We start from the raw sequence: 12770 nt of genomic DNA, 5'->3' as shown, positions 1-12770 counted from the left end.
CACCGGCAACACGTCCGACGGGTCCTGGCGCGGCTCCTGCAAAACCGGCTCTACGTGAAGGCAGGGAAGTGCGAGTTCCATGTCCGCTCTCTGTCCTTCCTAGGGTTTGTCGTGGAGCGGGGGCAGCTCAGGGCCGACCCTACTAAGACTAAAGCGGTGGTGGAATGGCCGATCCCGAAGACGCGCAAACAGCTTCAGCGGTTTTTGGGGTTTGCCAACTTCTACCGCCGCTTCATCCGCGGGTATAGTCAGAAGGCACTCCCCCTCACTAACCTCACGTCCTCAAAGATCCCCTTCAGGTGGACGCCCGACGCTGAGGGGGCATTCAACCGCCTCCGTCTTGCCTTCACTAACCCCCCAGTTCTGCGTCATCCCGACCCGGATCTCCCGTTCACGGTCGAGGTTGACGCATCCGAATCCGGAGTAGGGGCCGTCCTGTCCCAGCGCTCTCCCATGGACCAGAAGCTACGCCCATGCGCCTTCTTCTCCCGCCGGCTCAGCCCCGCCGAGGCCAACTATGACGTCGGCAACCGGGAACTGCTGGCGGTCGTCCTGGCCCTTCAGGAATGGAGACACTGGCTTGAGGGAGCGAAACACCCCTTCACCGTCTTCACGGACCATAAAAACCTGGCGGCCATCCGGTCGGCCAAGAGACTAAACTCTAGACAGGCCCGATGGTCACTCTTCCTCACCCGGTTTAACTTTTCTCTCACCTACTGCCCAGGGTCACAGAACACCAAGCCCGATGCCCTATCCCGCATCCATGAGCCGGCAGAAAGGGAGGAGACCACCACCAACATCCTGCCGGCCCAACGCATCCTGGGTGCCCTGAGGTGGGAGGTTGAGAGAAAAGTACAGCAAGCCCAGGGGACGACCCCCATCCCCAGGGGCTGTCCTAAGGATCGCCTGTTCGTCCCCCCCCCTCTTCGCACGGAGGTGCTCGTCTGGGGGCACACCTCCAAGATAGCTTGTCACCCGGGGGTCAACAGGACGATCCAACTCATCGCCCAACGGTTCTGGTGGCCGGGGTTCCGGAGGGACATCACCCTCTTCGTGAAGGCCTGCCCGACCTGTGCCTGTGGGAAAGCCTCCCATCAGCCCCCGGCAGGACTCCTCCGGCCGCTACCGGTACCGTCCAGACCCTGGTCCCACATCTCCGTTGACTTCGTGACAGGCCTCCCCCCCTCCCGTGGCAAGACGGTCGTCCTTACCGTTGTGGACCGATTCTCCAAGTCGGCCCACTTCGTCCCGTTAACCAGGTTGCCGTCCGCCATCGAGACGGCTCAACTCCTGGTTAACCACGTCGTCCGTCTCCACGGGATTCCGACGGACATCGTGTCGGACCGGGGACCGCAGTTCGTGTCCAAGGTATGGAAACGTTTCTGTCGGTCCCTAGGGGCGTCGGCGAGCCTGTCGTCTGGATACCATCCCCAGACCAACGGACAGACGGAGAGGAAGAACCAGGACCTGGAGGCGGCCCTCCGGTGCGTGTGCCTCCACAACCCGGCGTCGTAGGCCCTGCACCTACCCTGGGTGGAGTACGCCCACAACTCCCTGGTCTCCGCAGCCACAGGTCGGTCCCCATTTATGTCCGCCTGTGGCTATCAGCCGCCCTTGTTTCCCACTCAGGAGGGCCAGGTGGAGGTCCCGTCTATTGAACATCACCTCAGACGGGCCCACCGAGTCTGGAAGGAGACCAGGGACGCCCTGACACGCACCGCATCCCGGAACCAGCGGGTGGCGGACCGTCACCGGAGACAGGCACCCAACTACCAGGTCGGGCAGGAGGTGTGGCTGTCGACGAGGGACCTTCGGCTGGCAGGGTCTTCAGCCAAGCTGGGCCCACGCTTCACGGGTCCCTTCCCCATCGAGGCCATCCTCAGCCCGGTCTCGGTGAGGCTCCGGCTGCCACCCACCATGAGGATCCACCCCGTTTTCCATGTTTCCCTCCTCAAGCCAGTGGAAACCTGCTCCTTAGCCCCCACGCCCACCCCCCCCCCCACCTCCCCCCCGGATGTTGGCCGACGGACCGGTCTACACCGTGCGGGAGATAATGGACTCCAGGCGCATGGGCAGAGGAGTGCAGTACCTGGTCGACTGGGAGGGCTATGGACCGGAGGAACAACAGTGGGTCCCACGTGCCTGGATCCTCGACCCATCTCTCATCCGGGCGTTCCATGCGGCTCACCCCTCCAAACCTGGTGGGCCGCCAAGAGGCGTCCGTTGAGGGGGGGGCACTGTCACATCTCGTCGCCGTCCTGGGCGCGCCCCGCCCCTCCTGTCACCTCCTCCGCTGCTCCCGGGAGACGGCCCCTCCCATCATCACGCACCTGGGTCCCCACAGCTGATTGTCATTCCCTTGATTGTGCCTTCTGACTATATCTACCGATCGCGCCATTCTGGCGCCGTCGGAGTATTCTGAAAGCCACCCTGGACTTCCGTGCCGTCAGATCAGCTGTCACCGATCTCCCTCACTCACCTCATCCTGCTGTCCTTTTTTTTATGCGTGCCTCAGTAAAGACTTTTGTATACGAGTATCTGTCTCGCCGTGTATTTCGGATCCACACTCCCCGCTTTCCTTTCGTCACTCGAGCCCAGCCCTCGAGCCTCAAGTGACGCAACAGCCAGGTGGTGATGGCAGTTGTGCATCTCAAAAAGCAGGCAGGAGGGAGCAGCAGGTTATATTTGAGAAAACTGTATTAAAATAAAGTCAAGAGGAACAAAATCTAAAACGTTAGTCATTCAAACAGAAAAATACAAAGTATCAAATAAAGACCAAAAGTAAACGTCTGCCAAGATGAAACAAACACATGCACAGCATACAATGCATACACTGCATACAATGACCCAACGCCGAATGGTTGCGCCGGGAGTCCTTTTGACTGCCACTGGTGAGGACGACCAGCACCTGTGCAGGTGCAGGCGGTGCCGACAGCGCCAACCAGATCATGACATCACCATGACGAGTAATGATCCGTTGCTCGCTTTAAAATCATCAATAAACGGTGAACTTGCAGGTTGCCGCATGATGATATCAGAGTGAATTTGCCGTGCAACACACGCACCTTTAATAGCTTCTCTGTTGCAAAGGATAGTAGCAATGGTGGACTTAGCATATCCGTACTGGGCCGCTAAATCAGACAAACGCACACCTCGTTCGTGTTTTTCAATGATCTTCTTCTTCACCACTGTAATTTTGTTTTGTGTCTTCTTCGGCTGAACACGAGCCTGTGGTGGGGTCTTTTTCGGTCCAATAACAGCAAAATTATCTTCGAGAAAATCCTTGGAGACGATCGATGTGTGCACTCAAGAGAAAGGGGGTCTGGAAAGGTAGGCCAGCTGGGGCGCTTTTCGGTCGTGTGCGTTGGTGTTCTTCCGCAGAAGATTACTCCGCCAGTCGTGGTGGGGCGACGCTCCCTGTGTATCAAGAAAAGTAGTGCATAATCCAACGTTTAATTTTCATAAATTTAACGTTCATAATCCGAAAATTTCATAACGCAAGGTGTTTCTTAACCGAGGCCCCACTGTACCGTATGGCAGGTTTATAAAAACACTCCAAACTCCCTTGCCTTGCTCTATAATCAAAACAATGGCTTCAAATTTGGAGAAGATGATTTCTTGTTACTCATCCAGTCATGAATATGATTCAAATAGTTCTGAAGAGGAAAGCATAAATGTTTGCAATCGATTAAAGAAGTTCTTGCGTGTCAATTCGAGCCGTCAGTGTCATTGTGAGTGTCAATTTTTCTCTGTCCCTGCAATTCAGTTTGGTTGAGAGTGTACCCTGTTCTGCTACGACAAGACAGCTGGCAAAGTTTCCAACTCTACTGTGACACTCGGATAATAGATACTGTATATCAATGGTTCTATTTCATTATATCCCACACTATTTTATTCTAACCAATGTACTTGTATTGCACATTGATTGTGTCCCCAGACAGAAAAATAGTTAGCATCCAGCATAGCACTGGGTTACCTCAAACTCTACTGCCATCCTCCTGTGATCAGGACTTAAAAAAAGAAGCATCCTAATTTTATTTGTCATGTATGCACGTGAAATTTGACCTCTGCATTTGACTTATCATGGGGGTGGTCAAGCAAACACATATTGTTTGTGACATGCACGACAGCAGGGGGCTACTTAAGTGTTCAAGAAACATCTTATTACTTCCGTCTTTTTCTAAATGACACCACAGCCATGTACCCAAAGGTTGTGCTAGGTGGATATGTTTCTTGAAAGAGGTCTAGATACTTACAAACTGCAGTACTTGTTTGATACAAAAACATGTTGCGGAGTAAGAAGGTTTCATTTGGAGTTTGCCAGGGTGTCAAGAGATCCAGATACTTCATTTTCCTCCTAAATCCCAAGCCAAAAAGTTTAATTCCCTTAAAGGACAACCGAAACCATTTTTTGTTTCCTAACTGACATCAGACAAACGTGTCTAAAACAACCCAAAACATGCGGGCTGATATTTTAGTCCAATGCAAAAACACCCATAAAAAAGAGTTAAAAGATGTCCCAAAACTGCTTCAAAATGACCCCGGAAATTGTGAGTTTCAGAATGTTCCCGCCCACCTTGTTCCTGACGTCACGCCAGGATGTCTTTGCCTTGCTCAAGAACAGGCATGGGCAAACTACGGCCCCGCGGGCCACATACGGCCCGTTAGGCTTTTCAATCCGGCCCGCCGAACTTGCCCAAATTAAAGTACCAACAGTGTCAAAAACTCATGACAAAAAGCTAGCGAACAACAGGGCAGATAACTGAAAAGTTGCCTGCCCCATTTTTCCCAACTTGAAGCAAAATGAGACCAATCCCAATAAGTAACATTGTCACAAAGTATAAAGTTTTTTTTTTTTTTTAATCAAGAATGCACCAACTTCAAATGCTACCTTGCGTAATTTACATCAAATGCGCATGGCTGTAAATTTTCCTACAGTAGTCGATTGTCATTGTGGTGCACAATGCAACGTTTGCATTGATTCCTACGAGCCATTAAGCCCCTTTCATAAGTCTCATTACAGTCCACGGTTTAAATGTAAATTTTAAACGTTTTGTAGCGTCACATATGTTGTTAGCTTCTTTTGAATCTTTCGTCTGGGCTGAGGTTCTGTGCATCTATTTTGGAAAATGATATGCAATTGCACGACTTTGTAACGCTTGCGAAAGTCCGGAAGAAAGAAGCAGGCTTCTGATTGGCTGCCGAGCCGAGTATGCAAATTTCAACTGCAGGTAGTCTATGTTTGTGTGCTCGGCGACGGTACACGTGTATTGTTTGCGCGTGACGGCGAGATCGTCAGTGAGGAGTTTGTTGAGCGCGCGGTCAGGACAAACCACCTATGATTTGGCGGAATTTAACACAAGTAGGTATTATTGAGCTTGAATATTTCGTTGTGTAATAATATGTTTTGAATGTTGAATGAAAGTGATTCCATTTTTCAATAAATGTTGATTTCTTTGCCCCTTCGATGGAAACTAATTTAAAAACAGACGCAATCTTGATAAATCACACGGTGCATATGTTATTTTAATCTATTTCCATTTCCTCCTCCAAGTATCTGCGAAATAGTCTTTAAATGCCATATCTTGCATATTCCTTGAGACAAATGTATTAACTGATCAGGGATATTTTTCACATTTGAAAAGACAGTTAATAAATTGGGTTGTAGTGTTTTTACTGTGCTATGAGGTTTGTACATACTACATTTAAAAGACAACCGGCACCATTTTTTGTTTTTGTTTCCCACTGACATCAAAAAAACGTTTTATAGCATCTAAAATACCCCAAATCAGGCAGGCTGATATTTTTAGTTAAATGAAAAACACCAATAAAAATGACTTCAAAATGAATCCGGAAATGGTCAGTTTCAGAAGGTCCCACCCCTCTGTTCGTGACGTCACGCCAAGACGTCTTGCCTTGCTCGAGAATCAAAACAATGGCTTCAGATTCGGAGAAGATGTTTTCTTGTTCTTGTTCTTCTGAAGAGGAAAGCATAAATGTTTGCAATTGATTCTAGGAGTCCTCCCATATCAATTCGAGCCGTCTATGACAGCAATGTAGCACCCAGAAAAAGCAGAAGATTGCGCCCAAGGTCCGTTGGGAAATGGGCTGATTTGTCAGCTGGGAATTTGTGTCAGCGAATATCAAATAGTAGTCTTGGTGCAACACACAACGATTCACCATCCCGCTTTATGTATGTGTTTTCCTTCTAATTTCGCCATCAACACCGATCAACAACGAAGTTTTTCAGACCAAACAAAGTACCCCAAATGCATTGTATGTCGCTTTCTCTCGGTCAGGGGCGGTCCAAACGTGACGTCACATGGGGATCGTCATCAACTCGAAAACAAGAAGACTTCATATATTCAGCGCAAGTCTTAAACGGTAAACTATAGCTATATGTTGTGGAATCATTGTAAAATGCGCGCAGTCGAAGTCATTTGAAGTGATTTTATAAATTATGGACATAAACTTGTTCGGAGTATTTCCGGCCCAAACACTCCCTCCAAATGCTCCTGGCCGGCCCACTCTGTCAAATTTTAGAACCCAATGCGGCCCGCGAGTCAAAAAGTTTGCCCACCCCTGCTCTACAATCAAATCAATGGCTTCAGATTCGGAGAAGATGCTTTCTTGTTACTCATCCAGTTATGAATATCATTCAAATAGTTCTGAAGACGAAATCATAAATGTTTGCAATCGATTAAAGAAGTACTTGCGTGTCAATTCGAGCCGTCAGGCCTCCAATGTAGCGTCCCAGAAAATGCACAAGATGTCGCCCAAGCTCAGTTGGAAATGGGCTGATTTGTCTGCTGGGAATTTGTGTCAACTAGAATTAAATAGTAATCTTGGTGCAACACACAACGATTCACCATCGCGTTATTTATGTGTTTTCCTTCTAATTTTGCCATCAACACGGATCAACACGAAGTTTTCAGACCAAACAAAGTCAGGGGCGTTTCAGACGGGACATAGTGTCAGGCATTGTCATCAACTCTAAAACAAGACTTCCTGAATATTCAGCACAAGTCTTAAAAGGTAAAATATAGCTGTATGTGGTGGAATCTTTGTAAAATACGCTCAGTAGAAGTCATTTGTAGGGATTTTACAAATTATGGACACAACTTGTCCGGAGGCCTCGGTTGTCCTTTAAGACTAATTCAGTAGAAAGTAAAAGTGTGAATGTGTGGTATTCATTTGAATAGAAAGTCAAAGTCTTTCGGAAGTCAATCTTTCAAATCAATAAAACACTACAGACCGTGTTCCAATTCAGTCGAGATTCCAATCAAGAGTCTGATGTTTTCCTCGCTGTGTCTTTGATGACGTTCCAAATATTATGTGAATAATGTGCTCCATCGTCAGGTCCCAGTCGACCTTTCAAGCGTGTGGTGGAGATAATTCAGGCCCAATTGCTAAGATTCAATAAACAGTGAGGCATCCAGCCCCAGATGTCTGGTAAGTTATAAAACTCCCTCTTCTCCTTTATACCCCAAACCTTTTCTACACAGCTCCTTGCTCAAGATCCTGGCATTGCTCACAGCCATACTCAGCTTAACCCAATCAGCTCGGCTCAGAGCACTGCTTTTGCATACCGCATCCCAAAATGCATGTGGTCGCCAACAAACCATACTCTGCATCCACAGTCAATATGAGGTAGTCACAAGGCTCGCAAAGCGTAAAGGCTCTTCCATCCTCACTGTCTTTCATCCCAGTTGAGCAAAAATCACACAGGCATTTGACGAAGCACGTTTCATGTCTGAATGAGATTTGTCCTTTTTTGTGGTTTATCAACTGGTACCTTAAATAACTACAATAATAAATGATGGTATGCAATCAGACTTTGCTTTGGGCTGCCTGAGGACAGATGGATTTTTGAAGAAAAAAAGTCTCACTTCATGTTCTATGTTTTATTGTGGCATGGTGGAATTCTCCCCATTTTGTGGCGATTGAGTTATCATGGTTCCGTCTTGTGATGAAACAGAATAAGAACCCAGACAACATTAGAAACACAATGCTTTCTGTGAGTTGCTTAGATTGCTGCCATTGCCATTTCATATGTTTGCCTGGCTGACAGGTCCAAGCTTGAGTGTAATGCTTTTTAAATGAAGCATGGCCTGTGATGTATTATTAACATATGTCAAGAATCTCAATCCAATGTGTCCACGCTGGACATGAGGGTCTGTTATAACAGTAAGAAGACAAATGTCTTTCAAGCGCAGAAACATTGACCACATTGAATTTCCCAGTAGACTATCCTCCCCAAGCTTTGAGTTCGTGAAAACTAACTTGATACCTGAGAAGAGTGAAATATTTTTTTATCTTTTTGTATTTGTTTGTGTATACATACACAGTATTGTGAGTATACATTGTGTACATAGTGCTTTTTGGTTCCATTATAAAACACGCGAAAAATACTCCATATATCAATTTTCTGATTTGCTTCTTGTGCTAACCAGCCTGCTTAAAGGCCACCCATCTACTAAGCATGTATAGCTAAAAATCTCAACGCCACATTGTAATCTTAAATTTAAATTGCATCATCGTGTATGCAATAAAATACATCCTAATCTACAAAGCTAACAAAACTGTTAATATAAAATACAAACGCCCAACACATGACACAGCAAAAGCCCAACACATTACACAAACACAACAGTCATGGAATCCGAACCACTTTTCTCTCATTTGCTTTGTTGTTTAACGCAGTTTGAGATGAAAGAGGAGTCAAAGTGTCCTTTCACCACTGTATCACAGAATCAAAATGAGCATATTTTGGCCACAAGCTAAGTTTCAAAGTAAACAAAAAGCTATAACATCCACTGAGAAGAAAAAAAAGGAGAAGAAAAAAAGAGAGTGGCTCACTTCTCCTGTCTCGTGTAAATCCATTTCATTTCCAAGTGGCAACTCTCAGTTTCAAATACGCATCTGCACTCCGTGTCACGTTCCGAACGAGGCAGAGAGCAACCGACTCGTCGGAACGAAATTTAATGTTTGGATCCCCAAGCAGGCGACAGAGACAGAGGTCCGATAATCTTTAATAAGAGACAACACAAAGCGCTGGTCCCAAAAGGAGGACCAGGGGAATAATCACAAATAAAGAACACCAAAAAACTCGGAGGAGGGGGGCAATGGGGAACCCGACCCACGTACGACGCCAATCGAGAAAAGCAACTCGCACACGGTGGTGCAGAAAAGTTCACAATCCGGAAAGATAACACTACTTGAGGGACGTGGGGGGTGAACCTCGGGCCGGGTTAAACACGAGCACCGAAGATATCGAAAGTCCAGGGTACTGGATGACTCTGGAGAGCAATAAAAGAACAAGCACAACAGGAGCACCATAAATCAGCCATCACGGACCACTGCAAAAGAGAAAATCACATCATGGACTGGGAGAAGGCCAGAGTCATCAACACCGAAGAAAACAAACATCAGCGCTGGATCAGGGAGGCCATTGAAATCCGGAAGCGAGGACCAAGGACCATCAACAGGGATGAGGGAGCTTACATGCTCTCTACTACCTGGAGCAGTATCCTGGAGGGACGAGCGGACAGCGGGGAGCCTGGCTTGCCTGTCAGATCAGACAGGTAGGTCACACCCTCAGAGCAACACCAGCTGAAAATGGTGTGTCACAACAACATCCGTGACACTCTGACAAAGGCGGAAGTATACGCCGAAACATGTCAGGTATTTGAACACCTACAATACACTGTCTGTAAATAAAGAATCTGCTTTAAATTAAAACTAAAAACATATTCTCGCTTTTTCGCTGTTCATTTCCTGTTTCTGCGACAGTTGGCGCAAAGCGCAATTTTGATTGGATGATACTGACCTATGCCGTTGATATCGAAACAGGTAAACGCCCCCTTTTAAATAAGCCTGACGAGTTAAAAAAATGAAGAGTAACGTACACTTCAGGTTAAAGGATTCCCCTTTGTGGAGAGAAAACGTTCTGCCATGATTCTAATTTGCAATGAAACAATACCATGAATGAAACAGTTGAATATCAGTGGCACTTTGAGAAGCCCCATGCTAACGTTAGCATCAATATACTTCTGTGAGAGACAGCAGAAAGCAAGCGTGCAAGCTAAGGAGCAGTGTACAGGCGAGCTAGCAGTAGCTTCGCCTATGGACTGTAAGTTGACTTTCATTCTGATTGTTTGGCTTTTTTTACCAATAATGAGGAACGGAAAATGATTCATATTAATGGTGAGTATTATCACAAAGTTTTTTTTTTAATCATATATTCTGACAGTTGGTTGAAATCACGTGCGTGCCTATGTGTGTGTGTGTGTGTGGCTCTCACTGAAAAACATTTCTAAATATTTTACTTTTATGGCTCTCTCAGTCAAGAAGGTTCCCGACCCCTGACCTAGAATAAAATGCATAGTAAAAGGGCCCTATCAAAATATATTTGACCAGATAAAAGAAAGAATACATCAAAACAATGGCAGATATCTTCAAAATTTGTTCATTTAAATACCAAGTCAATTGACAAGATTGTGAAGGAGACCAGGGACGCCCTGACACGCACCGCATCCCGGAACCAGCGGGTGGCGGACCGTCACCGGAGACAGGCACCCAACTACCAGGTCGGGCAGGAGGTGTGGCTGTCGACGAGGGACCTTCGGCTGGCAGGGTCTTCAGCCAAGCTGGGCCCACGCTTCACGGGTCCCTTCCCCATCGAGGCCATCCTCAGCCCGGTCTCGGTGAGGCTCCGGCTGCCACCCACCATGAGGATCCACCCCGTTTTCCATGTTTCCCTCCTCAAGCCAGTGGAAACCTGCTCCTTAGCCCCCACGCCCCCCCCCCCCCCCACCCCCCCCCCGGATGTTGGCCGACGGACCGGTCTACACCGTGCGGGAGATAATGGACTCCAGGCGCATGGGCAGAGGAGTGCAGTACCTGGTCGACTGGGAGGGCTATGGACCGGAGGAACGACAGTGGGTCCCACGTGCCTGGATCCTCGACCCATCTCTCATCCGGGCGTTCCATGCGGCTCACCCCTCCAAACCTGGTGGGCCGCCAAGAGGCGTCCGTTGAGGGGGGGGCACTGTCACATCTCGTCGCCGTCCTGGGCGCGCCCCGCCCCTCCTGTCACCTCCTCCGCTGCTCCCGGGAGACGGCCCCTCCCATCATCACGCACCTGGGTCCCCACAGCTGATTGTCATTCCCTTGATTGTGCCTTCTGACTATATCTACCGATCGCGCCATTCTGGCGCCGTCGGAGTATTCTGAAAGCCACCCTGGACTTCCGTGCCGTCAGATCAGCTGTCACCGATCTCCCTCACTCACCTCATCCTGCTGTCCTTTTTTTTATGCGTGCCTCAGTAAAGACTTTTGTATACGAGTATCTGTCTCGCCGTGTATTTCGGATCCACACTCCCCGCTTTCCTTTCGTCACTCGAGCCCAGCCCTCGAGCCTCAAGTGACGCAACAGCCAGGTGGTGAAGGCAGTTGTGCATCTCAAAAAGCAGGCAGGAGGGAGCAGCAGGTTATATTTGAGAAAACTGTATTAAAATAAAGTCAAGAGGAACAAAATCTAAAACGTTAGTCATTCAAACAGAAAAATACAAAGTATCAAATAAAGACCAAAAGTAAACGTCTGCCAAGATGAAACAAACACATGCACAGCATACAATGCATACACTGCATACAATGACCCAACGCCGAATGGTTGCGCCGGGAGTCCTTTTGACTGCCACTGGTGAGGACGACCAGCACCTGTGCAGGTGCAGGCGGTGCCGACAGCGCCAACCAGATCATGACATCACCATGACGAGTAATGATCCGTTGCTCGCTTTAAAATCATCAATAAACGGTGAACTTGCAGGTTGCCGCATGATGATATCAGAGTGAATTTGCCGTGCAACACACGCACCTTTAATAGCTTCTCTGTTGCAAAGGATAGTAGCAATGGTGGACTTAGCATATCCGTACTGGGCCGCTAAATCAGACAAACGCACACCTCGTTCGTGTTTTTCAATGATCTTCTTCTTCACCACTGTAATTTTGTTTTGTGTCTTCTTCGGCTGAACACGAGCCTGTGGTGGGGTCTTTTTCGGTCCAATAACAGCAAAATTATCTTCGAGAAAATCCTTGGAGACGATCGATGTGTGCACTCAAGAGAAAGGGGGTCTGGAAAGGTAGGCCAGCTGGGGCGCTTTTCGGTCGTGTGCGTTGGTGTTCTTCCGCAGAAGATTACTCCGCCAGTCGTGGTGGGGCGACGCTCCCTGTGTATCAAGAAAAGTAGTGCATAATCCAACGTTTAATTTTCATAAATTTAACGTTCATAATCCGAAAATTTCATAACGCAAGGTGTTTCTTAACCGAGGCCCCACTGTACCGTATGGCAGGTTTATAAAAACACTCCAAACTCCCTTGCCTTGCTCTATAATCAAAACAATGGCTTCAAATTTGGAGAAGATGATTTCTTGTTACTCATCCAGTCATGAATATGATTCAAATAGTTCTGAAGAGGAAAGCATAAATGTTTGCAATCGATTAAAGAAGTTCTTGCGTGTCAATTCGAGCCGTCAGTGTCATTGTGAGTGTCAATTTTTCTCTGTCCCTGCAATTCAGTTTGGTTGAGAGTGTACCCTGTTCTGCTACGACAAGACAGCTGGCAAAGTTTCCAACTCTACTGTGACACTCGGATAATAGATACTGTATATCAATGGTTCTATTTCATTATATCCCACACTATTTTATTCTAACCAATGTACTTGTATTGCACATTGATTGTGTCCCCAGACAGAAAAATAGTTAGCATC

This window comes from Hippocampus bargibanti, linkage group LG10 (genome assembly GCF_051943395.1).
Source record: "Hippocampus bargibanti isolate YZ-2025 linkage group LG10, ASM5194339v1, whole genome shotgun sequence".
NCBI classification, from domain to species: Eukaryota; Metazoa; Chordata; class Actinopteri; order Syngnathiformes; family Syngnathidae; genus Hippocampus; species Hippocampus bargibanti.
Note: the sequence above shows the minus strand (reverse complement) of the source record.